Raw genomic sequence first — 14,351 nt, 5'->3', positions numbered from 1 at the left:
TAATTCCAGTTGTTGTCCACAATAAGCAAAATCTTTTATTAAAAAATTGAGAGGAGCGAAGATTACAATGAACTTCCTTGTTTACTTAGCATTTCGTATAGATTTGGCTCCAGTTCTTCTTGCCTAGTGATCTGATTCCTGAAGTTGAAATTCTCACATTTTAGGTCCTCATGGCTCAGTTGATCTAAATAAATCCGAAGTTATAGTTGCAAATTTTTGGTGTTACGTTAATATAATTTGTCACATTTTAGTATATCATACAGGTTTTTTGAATTTTCACATTAACAAAGCCGAAATTACATTGTTCGTTCAAAATACAAAAAAAAAAAAAGTTCCGATCACATCGGAGGCATGCTTAATACTACATCCCTCTGCTGTAATAACCATATTCCAAAGGGTTTACAATTATTCTTGACAAATAAATTTCTGTTAATTTCGATTTTTATTTCACAAATTAATCCGGAAATAAACGTAGTAAACAGTACTGGACTGCTTAATTGAGAATATAAGTTTTAAGTATGCCACGTAATTTGTAATTTGAAATGTTTCTAAAAAAAAGGAACTGTACACTCGGAGATACTACTTACCGATTGTAACATCGAAAATAAAGTAATTCCTTTTCATAAATTTTAGCTTTAAATGTAACATATTGTGAATAGAATTATATGAAAGTTTTCAGAAAAGCAGTTGAGATAAAACTGTCCTGTCCAAAATTTGAAGAATAACACTGGTATCGACAACTACTGTTGAGGAAAAATAATGCCAGAGGAGGATGCCCCATTAAAACTTTTACTCAGAAAGGAATAGAAATTAAATATTCACGATAAATATACGATATTCGACACTCTTTGATTGAAATTTCAACACCAAACTCGTTCTCAGAAATCTTCCCATGGGAAAATCTGAAAAAAATGTCAGGGAGTTTTGTTTCATTAAGGACCAACTCAGCAATAAAGCGCGCGACCCAGAACGATAGCGCTGGTGCCAGGTGATGCGTAGGTACCTACTAGTGTAGGTTCCATATCAAAGGACTGAGGGGATGCAGTGAGAATTTCCAGATCAGTGCTAAGAAGGGTGAAGTTTGGTGGATGTCATGTCGTGCAGTATAACAAAGGAGTGTGTGTTGGCGGGAGAGCATGGGGACTAATCTCTGAGACTAACTGATCAAATGCACCTGCGTAATTGACCAGGAGAGAAGGGGGAGAGCAGTTACTTTATATTAAGCTTTCCACCAAGCATTCTGAGGGATTATACCTCCATATCCACAGGAATTCGATTAAATTGTGGTAATTGACATGTAAACTTCTTTTTCTGAGCGACAGGTGGCTGTCAGTGGCCACACGTTGATTCCATTTCTTCTTTTTTTGGCGGACTTTGTCCCGCATCTGCGGAGGGTCGACTTGGCTATTAACAAATTTCGTAGGGTTAATTTTAAGGAGTTGCTTTAAGCATTTGCCTGATGCCATCCTACCACCACCCCATTACCCTCCAGGTCGAAATGTACCGGGTGGCCTGAACCAGTCTGAAAGGCGTGTAAGGATGTTGCAGGACACGTTGTACTGAGAAATAATTATTGAGGAATAAAGTCGATACATTGCATCGTTTAGCACTGAAGTTAGGCACCCAGCCCATTGTGCACGCAACCCAACCCCGTGTCCTCAGACGTGTTCTTCGTTGGGTTTCCTAAAACTGAACAACAGAGTGATTCAAAAATTGGACTTAGGACGGCAGGGAGGACTGAATGTGAGTGAAAGGCTGAACAGCCTCGTTTACTATCGTCTACGCCGTACGGTATAAGAACAACACGCGAGGCGTTTGAATCTGCATGTGTGCAACGGCCTGATTAACCAAATTCCAAACTATTTATCTCGGAAACGGCACAACGTAAAGAAATTTTTTCTCAACAATTATTTCTTAGCACACCTTACCGTGAAACACCCTTACAATATGGAATATGGTGTGCCTGACGTGGGACTTGGGTACCAGCCCAGTATTCTCCTACAGTCCTGTGGAAAAACGCCTAAAAACCACATCCAGTCTGGCCGGCACACCGACCCTCATCGTTAATTCGCCGGAAGCGTAGGGGCCGGTGTAACTCCCAGTGCCGGAACCAGCGCTTTAACACCCACGGCTGGGCGGGTGGGTGGTTACAAACAAAATCCTAATTATACCGAACACTTTACTTGACCTCCCACAAGCAATGAGTGTTTGCTGGAAGTTCTCTTTTTATAAGTACCAATACTGCACTTAGTATACTGTCCCCATTGTCGCAACAACTATTTTAAAGACGGGCGAATGCTTTGTACCTATAATGATACTCATGAGGGTGTATTTTGATTTTCAGAATGTTTTCGTATCCATGCAATATTTCGGTAGAAAAGAAATTTTGTTGCTATCTTACTGCACGAAATATTTATCAAAGGCTGATAAGTCGAAATTTTTTCGAGTGTAGAGATTAGGATCTGATACTTAACAGGAAATCAAGTATGCGCAGTAAATATTACTATTTTTTACTCAGTTATTCGAGATGGCTAGCTTTATTTCCTTCCCTATCAGGATTATGGTAACCGTTTGGATCGCAAAATAATTAATCAGAAATGGTAAATAAGAACTGCTGGAGAAACAGGGACTACTGTTAAGCTAAAGCTCTACAACTGAATACTTCTTTGCACTGGAACAATTTTTTTCAAATTTTAGTTCGCTCTAGCCTTTGTGTTGTTCTGCCTGAATCGAATGCTGAAGAACATACGTATTTCAGCGAATAAGTGGATGTCGTAAGAAGACCGAGTTATGGTTAAAATGATACTCTTGACACATTTTTATCTTAGAGAGATCTTGAGGAGCGTATTTACTTTTTAATGAATATTGATTTATGTTTCCATATAATCATCCTGCATATTAAGCCATTTGTCCAAAGCGCGTACCAGTCCATCCAAGTCATCTACACCGAATAATTTCAGACTAAATCCCGACACGCCACTTCAATAGGCAACCCAAACAGCTAGTTTGGACGGGATGTTGCCTGCCTCAAGGGGCAGTCGTTACAGGAGTATAGTATTACTTATTACCGGGAATAACTCGAACAAAAGGCTATCTCACAATGTCAGTGAACTTCATGTAGCTAAGCTATATTCTATTCTGAGCTACACAACACTGGGGCGCGCGATATGCAGTCTGAGACCTCTAATTAAATTACGTAGGTTGCAAATACATACACAAATAAATTTAACAAATAACGAGGAATTGGAAAGAGTTAAAAAGCTGTAAAATACAATGAACAGCCGTATTTGGAGACGCTGTGGGCTGTACACCCAATTCTAACATACGATTCAGAAGTGAGTGTGTACTTTACGAGGTAAAGATAAGTTTATAAGTGCATAACGTAATTGCTTATGTGGGATGGGTTTGGAGTAATCTTTTAAAGTGGGACGAGTGACATGCAGTATGATCTTCAGGCATGCCACTAGTAGATATTAAATATCTTTCAGCATGTGAATATTCATTCATTCATGCATTCATTCATTCAACATTCATCGTTTTACATATTAACATATATCCCTTCAAGAAGAGCCTTCCGGTACATGGTACGAATCAGGGTATACATTAAGACAGGGAAACCATAGGGACTTAATCTCTGTACTGCATGAACAGTGTACTATTGTTGACTTGTTAAATTATTTAACGAATCAACATGTTTCGAGGTATAAACCTCATCTTCAAGCCAGAATGGCAATACAAAAACTCTTAACAAAGTACACATATACAGGATGGTCCATTCATCGTGACCGGGCCAACTATCTCTCGAATTAAGCGTGAAACGAAAAAACTACAAAGAACGAAACTAGTGCAGCTTGAAGGGGGAAACCAGATGGCGTAGGTCGAACGGATATCAACTGCGTTTTATTAAATAGGAACCCCAATTTTTATTACATATTCGTGTAGTACGTAAAGAAATATGAATGTTCTAGTTGGACCACTTTTTTGGATTTGTGATAGATGGCTTCTTTATCCTAAAGGCCCTTCATTAGGTTCATATTCGAGATACCTCGTCTAGGTCTGCCAAGGCATTAGCATGTCAATGTTTGTCAAACCATCCATCAATCATTTTAATGTAATAAACTGAGTTCATTCTTCTTTAATTACGTGGGTATTGAATTCCTTCATCATTATTTTGGACTGCAACGATTTCGATGGAGGTTTGATAAGTCTAGTAAATTTCCATGAAAGATTCGAACATTCTTATTGCGCATTCTTGGTTGGTAAGCTCAGTTGTTTCAAGGATTGTATAAAGAATTTCAACAATGTCTAGAGTACTGTTCATTGTAGGCAACAGCCTCAATTGTCCAGTATGTAGAGTGTGAATGAAAATGGAGAAAACAGTTTCGTGCTGTTATTAAACTTTATCATTTGAAGGGTTGGACTGCGCCACAAATCAAAACAGAATTGTATGAAGTTCACACGAACTCTGAACCATCACTGAAGACCATTTAGTTTTGGTTTAATCGTCGGACAATCGCCCAAGATGAGGCTCACGCCGGCCGTCCGATTGAGATCACCGCCAAGGAAACCATTGACAAAATCCATGATATGGCAACTGAAGACCACCGAATTAAAATTCATGAACTCATGACACTGTAGACATGTCAACTAGGCGAGCCCGTAATATTCTGAACGAATAATAGGCTATGAAGAAGTTGTGTGCAAAGTGGGTGCAGCAATTACTCACAGTCGACCAAAAGCGTATCTAGCACAACATTTCAACACAATGTCTGGCGAAATATTTAACCTCAATCCGTAAGACTATTGCCCCGATTTGTGAATGTCGATGAAGCCTGGTGCCATAATTACACATCAGACTCAAAACGGCAGTCAGAGCAATTGGCAAAGTCTGCTGAAGTGCACGGAAGGAATCAAAGGCCATTGTATCAGTTGGTAAGATATTGGCCGCTTTTTTGGGACTTCCAAGGAATAATTCTCATAGATTACTTGGATAAGGCAGAACCATAAATGGAAATGCTTCATTGTAGAATTGTTTGAATCGTACGTTGGCCGAAAAAGACCAAGATTGGCATGCAAAAAGTGCCCTTTCACTAGACTAATGCACTATCCCACACATATCCGATAACGACGACGAAAGTACGTGACCTGACCTTCGAACTGGTTCATCATCCACCCTGTTCACCAGACTTAGCACCACATGACTTCTTTATTTTCCCTGGCTTGGAATTTTGGCTTTCTGGGAACAAATTTTTATCAAATGAGGAGGCGATGCTTGCAGTCAACGAGTATTTAACTGAGTTTGAAAAAAGGTGTTATTCCGATGGGATGAAAAATCTACAGGCTCGCGGAACCAAAGTGTGTATCCCCCAAAAGAGATTATGTCGGAAAATAAGGTGAGTTGTTTACGAAACAAACATTTCTTTTCACGTTTTTACCAGACTTATCAAACCTACCTGGTAATTACGTCCGATAAACGGGATTACCTTCATATGTCTGACATTCTAAGCACTCTCCCACCAACATCACTTACAGAACGTGTTGGAAAGTTGGTACCACACTACGACTGGGGTCTAAGTAGGAGCTGCGACTACGCAGAGAAATAGCTGGAAGGTGTAGCTAAATGTTACAAGAAAAATATTTCTGATTATGGCTGTGGTTTCCATTTGTCGACCAATGGGATCTTGAAGAAAATTATGCTTATGTATAGCAAATATCAAGAAAAAAGACGAAGGCAGAACCTTACCAGAAGAAGAAACAGACTTTTAAGACATCTACTACAGCATCCAAGGCATGTTATCGTGCAGCTGTAAGGAGCAATACACACTTCCATGCCAAACAGACTGCGGGGGATGTCTGGCGTAGTGGTAACGTAGAGATGAAAAGAAAAACAGGAAGAAGAAAAATAACGAAGGATAACATCAAATCAGTTGAAACATTTCTAGCTGAAGATGCTCTGTAAATTGAGATCTTTGACCACAGGTCAGACCAACGGGAAATGAGAGCCGACTTTTCCACATAGCTGCCAATAGTGTTGTCTAATTCTTAGTACCCCTTAAGTGCCTCTTAACGACAATTGCATAATGCCATGTCTCGCTCTCTGAACACTCTCGCAGTGGTATACTCTGTCATCGAGCATGCACGTCGAACCTAATGTTCTCTGTTATGAGCGAATTACTAATTGAATTAGCTAAGTTTGCTGTATGTGTTCCTGTTTTAGTGCCTTTCTTGACATTTCAGTAAAATGTAACAAAATCGGGACACGACCGTTTACGGTGATGAGGAGGTCGAATATCAAATTCGCTACGGCACGCAGCCATACTTATCACGGAATTCTTCAAGTAAATACCGATTTACAGAGTGTTTTTTTCCGGTTCCCGGACGGATACAGATATATTTATTACTTACAGGAGTAGCTGATACCACAATGCTGTTTTCCTTTTCCTGGAAATCCGTAACGAACAGAAAAGCCACGTAGGGTCACCAAGGCTTTAGTTCATTGAACGTCAGAAAAAAAAATACAGAGAAATCTGATCAGGCATGAATGAACGACCCGGGCGGCCCTAAGCGCAAATGCCCTTTCACATGCGAGAACCCGTGTGCAGGCAATATCACGTTTAAGCTAGGCTTCCGCCATCATTAGCACCTGCACAATACACCACACACGCACTCAGTACAGTCGCTCACACGATGCTATTTCAGATGACACGAGATTCACGCTCAACTCCCCAAGGCAACGATACGTCAGAAATATCAACATGAGATGAGAATATTCAAAGTGTTTCCAGAATGAGATTTTCACTCTGCAGCGGAGTGTGCGCTGATATGAAACTTCCTGGCAGATTATAACTGTGTGGCCGACCGAGACTCGAACTCGGGACCTTTGCCTTTCGCGGGCAAGTGCTCTACCATCTGAGCTACCGAAGCACGACTCAAGCCCGGTACTCACAGCTTTACTTCTGCCAGTACCTGTAACGTCTGGAAGGTAGGAGACGAGGTACTGGCAGAAGTAAAGCTGTGAGTACCGCGCGTGACTCGTGCTTCGGTAGCTCAGTTGGTAGAGCACTTGCCCGCGAAAGGCAGAGGTCCCGAGTTCGAGTCTCGGTCGGGCACACAGTTTTAATCTGCCAGGAAGTTTCATTCAAAGTGTTGTAAATAAACTTCTCGATTTAAACTAGACTGAACGGCATGTGACTGCTTTAGTCTTTAATTAAACTTGCATCTGATTCCTTATTTAACTGAACTGAACTTTATCTGACTGCATGAAAATATTGTTGGAAAATTAATACTCAAAAATACACATCTGATTGCATGAAAGTGTAGTGGTAAAAATAAATGAAGTCACCAACCTGCATCCGACTGCGTCTGTGGACTTAGCTCGTGCACTCCTTCCCGTTTAGCCGATAATAAAACATATATTCAGCTCAGCCGTAGTGCAGTGGCATAAAATTGTCATTCTAGATAACTTTACTCATTTTGGCCCTGTTTGTTACTTAATAAAAATTCTGTCCTGATCTGAATAATTTGCCAACTGTGCAATGGCATATAGATTATTTTACTCTGATAAATGAAATTATTAGCTTTACTCATGGGAACTTTACTTTAATGTACCTTTTGGTTCAATGCAAGCACAGGATGCGGTTTGGGAGGACGACGGTTCAATCCCGCATACGGCCATCCTGATTTAGGTTTTCCGTGATTTCCCGAAATCGCTCCAGGCAAATGCCGGGATGGTTCCTTTCAAAGGGCACGGCCGACTTCCCTACCTGTCCTTCCCTAATCCGATGAGACCGATGACCTCGCTGTCTGGTCTTCCCCAAAACTACCAACCAACCACAGGATGCGGAGAACGACATAAGGTGTCAGATGAAACTCTAATTTTATCTAAAAAATATTTATTGTTCAAACTTTTAAGGCACATGTGAAAAACTAAAAAAACTTCTATAGCATGGATTTACGAGAAAGTTTCACAAAACGCTTATTGCATCAACAATGGGATTTCTATCTAGCTTTTAGACATTATTTAACCAAACAAGACCTATTTTATTAATTATTCTTTCTAGTTTGCCCAGGTATGTGCCGAGTTTCGCTCAATATATAGCTTATTATGTGCGTAGCGCCAATTCTTACTTTGATGCTGTCACGACCCGGCTGCCTCCTGCAGGCATCTTTCTCCGACTCGAAACATGTCTGCTGTCTCTGCGCATCTCCTCACCACTACTCAAACTTTTATTGCGTGCACCTAGATCTGTTAGCTGTCAAAGATCTTACTACTCGAAGATGTACTACTCGTCCAACCTTACGGTTGGGAACTATCGGCATTTTTCACTGGCTCTATCCTGATCGAATCTCAGCACATACCTTTCAATATCATTCATGTTCATATATCGATTTCAAGGCAGACAAAATTTCAACAGCCCTTACCCTCTATCTTGACAAAATTACCGCGCAAGAAAAAGAAAGAAAAAAAAACAGACCTTTCGTACAACACATTTAAAAATGTAATGAGATTTAGCCAATTCAGCTCCCTCTTTATAAGATGTCTACGTATTACAAAAACTATGTAGTCACAGGCCGTTATACAATTTAAACTCATATGCTAACCTTTGACTACACACAACCTAATTTTAACTGAACGGTTAATGCTCTGACTACACCTTGTCTTCATATTAAATGCGCAAGTCAAGTAAGACAAATACCTGGTCCTAATCAAAATTTTCCCTTAGCTCGCACCTTGACAACAATGTTGCAGATTTCTCGAAAGCACAACAGCAAACAGCAAGCAGGCACCGACTAAACTAGATTTCTATTTTTAAATAAAATTTCGAAACAATATTCAAACAGTTTGTTAGCAGATGGTGCAATGTGGATAATGCGTAATGATAAACCTTCTTTAATCAGTGGCATGCGGTGAGTAGCTTATCCTATGAAATAATATTCCAAGACAACAATTTTAGATCGAACTGTATACTCAAAAATACAAAGTAAATCTTCGCGTGATTTTCACACATAACATTGATGTGAACAGTACTACGCTTAACAGAGTGAACAATGATTTAAAAATGGTATAATATTAACTGTGAATTCCCATAGAAACCAGACAGCTTCATCAGTTGACATGTTAATGCATGACGCAGCGAAGTTTGGTGGTCTTTCTCTCAGCTCTGAACAAGTGGACAAAGTAAACTAGCAGACCGTAATCATTCCGACAAACTAGCCGCGCAGTGCTGAATTCTTACCTTAACTTCTTCTCTTCAAAAAGACAACGTTACTCAAAATTTACTTTCTTTTAGCCTTTCAATACATGCGTCATATTCATCCTCGCTGTCCTATACAATAAATCTTTGTCCATCTAACAAATACCATCAAGTCAACACAGCACTACTGAATACGTCAATCACCTACTACACTTCAACTTAGAATGTATCAGAGCGCTCAGAGGCAAAGACTGTGGCACAAAAAGACCAAAGATTTTTTTAATAGTAACAAAACTTGCTCTCTGCCTGACGTACAGATCGATAAGTTACAAAAATCAAAATGATATGCCCATCTTACACTCTCTCCTTACATGTCACTTTCAGCCAAGCACTGATAGAATTTCGTCGAATTTTACAAATTTAAGTAATAATAAATTTCGTTTCGAAAACAATGACCTATTTTGAAATACAGAAAGACCGTACACATGGAAACTATTTGCTTCATCTAATATGCTTTCAACAGGAGTTTCACTATGGTGATTTACACTATGGTGATATCACAAACTTGATATTTCGATAGCTGAGAAAGTTTTGCTTCTCTATCCATTTGGGGCAGCTGGAAATCCTTTCTTCCAGTCTTGAATAATTCGAGTAAATAAAAGTTACATGCAACTGATAGACCAAGAATATTATTTCGACAGCTATATATCAACTAGTTCATACAAATTTGGATTAAAACTGGTGTTCATTCTTTGTTCTTAAATGACTGTCATGCGATCGCTGAATATATATCCGAATACAACAACCTCATTTCGAATACACGAGGCTTCACATTCATTCTCCACTGTGATAACTAAGTTTCTGGATTAGGCTATAAGGCTACGATGTAGAAGATGTGTTCAAAACCTAACGGAAACCTTGTAACTTCGCGTATTGCGTCAGTCTGATTCGCTAAATGTTTTAGTGGCTGAATTCGTAAAACTATGTAAAATAACTAATAACAGTCATAACATATATTTAGTTCGTTGCCAGCAGTCAAAATGATATTTATTTTGGTACCTTCGACAGTTGTTTACACACATAAAAAGATTTGGAGCATCTCGGTGCCGAGAGTTCCGGAACCTGTACAGAAAATTTGAATAGTGATCAGCATAAACATCATTTCCACACTTTTTATTGCTCATGGTAACCACACTTTCCACGTTGTACCACCACACAGTGAGACCTTCAGAGGTGGTGTTCCAGATTGCTGTACACACGGCACCTCTAATACCCAGTAGCACGTCCTTGTGCATTGATGCATGCCTGTATTCGTCGTAGCAACCTATCCATAAGTTCATGAAGGCACTGTTGGTCCAGATTGTCCGATTCGTCAACGGCGATTCAGCGTAGATCCCTCAGAATGATTGATGTGTGACGTATATAAACAGCCCTTTTCAGTCTATCCCATGCATGTTCGACAGTGTTCATGTCTGGAGAACATGCTGGCCACTCTACTCGAGCGACGTCGTTTACGTGAAGGAAGTCATTCTCAAGATGTGCACGATGGGGGCCCGAATTGTCGCCCATGAAGACGAATGCCTTGCCAATATGCTGCCGATATGGCTGCACTATCGGTCGGAGGATGGCATTCATGTATATTACATCCGTTACGGTGCCTTTCATGACCACCAGAGGCTTATGTCGGCCCCACATAATGCCACCCGTAAACAGCAGGGAACCTCCACCTTGCTGCATTCGCTGGACTGTGTGTCTAAGGTGTTCAGCCTGACCAGGTTGTCTCCAAACACGTCTCCGAAGTTTGTCTGGTTGAAGGCATATGCGACACTCATCGGTGAAGAGAACGTGATGTCAATCCTGAGCGGTCCATTTGGCATGTTGTTGGTCCCAACTGCATCGCGCTGCATGGTGTCGTGGTTACAAAGATGGACCCCACCGTGGACGTCGGGAATGTAAATGCGTATCATGCAGCTTACTGCGCACAGTTTGAGTCGTAACACGACGTCCTGTGGCTGCTCGAAAAGCGTTATTCAACATGGTGGCGTTGGCTTAATCCGTAGGTAGCGGCCATCCTCTGCAATAGTAGTCAGTGGGCCGTCTGGGCGAGGCATGTCATCGACAGTTCCTGTCTCTCTGTATCTCCTCCATGTCCGAACAATATCGCTTTGGTTCACTTCGAGATGCCTGGACACTTCTTTAGTTGAGAGCCCTTACTGGCACAAAGTAACAATGCGGACGCGTTCGAATCACGGTTTTGGCCGTCTAGGCACGGTTGAACTAAAGACAACACGAGCTGTGTATCTCCTTCCTGGTGGAATGTCCGAAACTGATCGGATGTCGGACCCCCTCCGTCTAATAGGCGCTGCTCTTGCGTGGTTGTTTACATCTTTCGGCGGGTTTAGTGACATCTCTGAACAGTAAAAGGGACTGTGTCTCTGATGCAATATCCAAAGTCGACGTCTGTCTTCAGGAGTTCTGGGATCCGAGGTTATGTAAAACTTTTTTTGATGTGTGTATTTTGTATAAAAGCCGATCAGACAATTTTTAATAAATTTTGCTGAGAGAACGGAAGCCTGCTATGAATAAAACAAAGGTTTACGATTGGAAAATACGGTTATAGATAGGCGTGAAGACGAAGTTCACGACACGTGACACAGCACATCATCAACCCGTGAGATCGTGGAGAACGGTCTTCGATCCCCAGTCCCAGACGTATCCGATACTATTGGAATGCACACGTAGCTTAAGCCATGGGCTTTCTCTGATGTTTTGAGTATGAAACTAGAGACAAAAAAATGTACTAAAATTCGAAAAGTAACTGCTGTGAATGGGAGTTAGACAGGAGTCGCTCGATGTAGCCGACACTGATGCAAAACTACTGAAATGTATCATAACATATGCTCAAACATTGGTGTACGGCTATGACGTCGGAAGTAAAGCTCAACCGATCCATTGGGTGCATTCTGGGATCGGCAAGACCCAAAAATGTTCGACAACTGTGATCAAATGTGTAGATTATGCTCCCTACGTTCTTTGATTTTAACGGTATAGTGCACCACGTGTACTACTTATATTACTTACAAGCTCGGCGACGTTTGCAGTAATCAATCCCAAAACATTATCCGGCTTTGTGGCGAAACAATTCACGGCTTTGGCAACGCGATAATGCACCCGCTGACGCTACATTACTTTTTCGTGAGATTTTGTCCTTCATATACGCCAGATATGGACAGAAGTCACGTTTTCTCTGTTCTCGAAAATAAACTTTAATGTGCCGTCGTTTTGCACACATAGATGTGACTGGAAATACATCACGAGGGAGCTACAAGCTATCCCAAAAACAGAGTTCCGCACGTGTTAGGAGTATTGAAAAAGCACTGCTTAATTGAATTGCTAATGGGGACTGTTCTGAGCGGCAACAATGATATAGGCACATAAATAAAATCGGCTTTGAAAGACAAAAATTCCCGTCAGTGTTTAAACGCGCCATATACTTCGTAAACATATTTTTGCTTAAGTGCGTCGGTTGAACTTTACTCCACTCTCGTTCCCTCCTGCCTGTCGTATTCGTCATTCCACTGTATTTAGAGTGCCACAGTCTCTTCCACCTGTGCTAATGTTGATAGTCCCTGCGGTTTCCATTGTGGCTACAACGCGCCTGTCATACCATTTCCACCGGCCGGTGAAGGCGGTAGTGGTTGATAACATAGTTATCGTGGAACTGCTGAAGGACAGGATGTGTAAGTGAATTTTTTTGTTAAACATTATTGAAATCAGTGAAGTATATCGCATATTTTTAAGTCGTAAGAACAAATTTGTCACTTAAGGATCAGTCTTTACGTCTGGAATGATTGAGAAGTCATAACTTCCGCTATGAAATTTGAACAGTTGTGTTTTCATCGCATGTAATTTGCCGAATTGATATTCTTCCCTCCCATCAGCAGACTCAGACACCGTTGGTGTGTTGGTAACCTCTGTCGATTCTGCTTTCAATTTCAGCATATGTTACAACCCATACAAGTTCCTGTTACACTTAAGCTTGTCTGATAAAGTTCGGAGCAGGGTACAAGCCTGCTGGAGTGCAATGCCGAGCCACGACACAGGAGGAAAAAAAAAAAGAAAAAAAAACTTATTTGACAAACCGATATGCAAACACTGGCAACAACGCAGCTACATAAACAAAAAAATGGTTCAAATGGCTCTGAGCACTGTGGAACTTAACATCTGAGGTCATCAGTCCCCTAGAACTTAGAACTACTTAAACCTAACTAACCTAAGGACATCACACACATCCACGCCCGAGGCAGGATTCGAACCTGCGACCGTACCGTTCACGCGGCTCCAGACTGAAGCTCCTAGAACCGCTCAGCCACTCCGGCCGGTTGTCATAAACAGCCAGTGATACACTCATTGAAACAGACTTAATGGAAACAACATTTTAAAATAAATTACAACCCATTTAAGCAAACAATTCTTAAAAGTGTGCAAGATAAACAGCTTTACTATAGTAAAAACAATATTAATGGTTATATAGAATTAACTTCACAACTAAAATAAATAAACTTAACTACTGATGTAAGTTGAATGAATGGATTTTGACCCAGAAATGTCAGTCGGTAAAAGTTTATAGCAAGCAAGGTTTCAAACAGTTGACACGGAAATTGTCTTAACAGCAAATGTCTCTATCAGAGTTAAGTAATCTGATTAATAAATAAAGATTTTGCAGCTTACAAATAAAAGGATAACAATAAACATCGCGTGCTCATTACATAATGCTGTATCTTCGAAAGATTAAACACAAATTAGCACACTATTGACTATTGACCTTCAGTATCGGCCATGCGTCTGAATTTCGTGCGCGTGATCCGACCCGAAACAACAGCCAACAAGGGCTGTACACTGACAACAGCTTCTATAACACACACAAAACCAACATTAATATACAATTCACTTAAACATAACACCATAACGGTACAATGCCGGTTCATCAAGGTAGATAACAAATAGGGATAAGATTCGGTTCAAAGTGTCTAGAAATCGATATTGCCTGATAAACTGCAGCTACAGTTGATGTTAATTCAGCCATTAAGATAGCTCGAATGAAATTAACATACATAAATAATAATCTACAGAATCACTCAGGACTTTGACCTTGTA

General features: G+C 40.6%; 1 protein-coding gene across 1 annotated transcript in view; it reads left to right on the top strand.

Moving 5' to 3' along the window:
* LOC126188386 (nephrin-like) overlaps positions 1 to 14,351 on the top strand; it is a 1,033,277-nt gene that overhangs the window by 199,568 nt on the left and 819,358 nt on the right. The window lies entirely within an intron of this gene.

This window comes from Schistocerca cancellata, chromosome 5, assembly GCF_023864275.1.
Source record: "Schistocerca cancellata isolate TAMUIC-IGC-003103 chromosome 5, iqSchCanc2.1, whole genome shotgun sequence".
NCBI classification, from domain to species: domain Eukaryota; kingdom Metazoa; phylum Arthropoda; class Insecta; order Orthoptera; family Acrididae; genus Schistocerca; species Schistocerca cancellata.
This window is presented reverse-complemented; position numbering and strand designations above follow the sequence as displayed.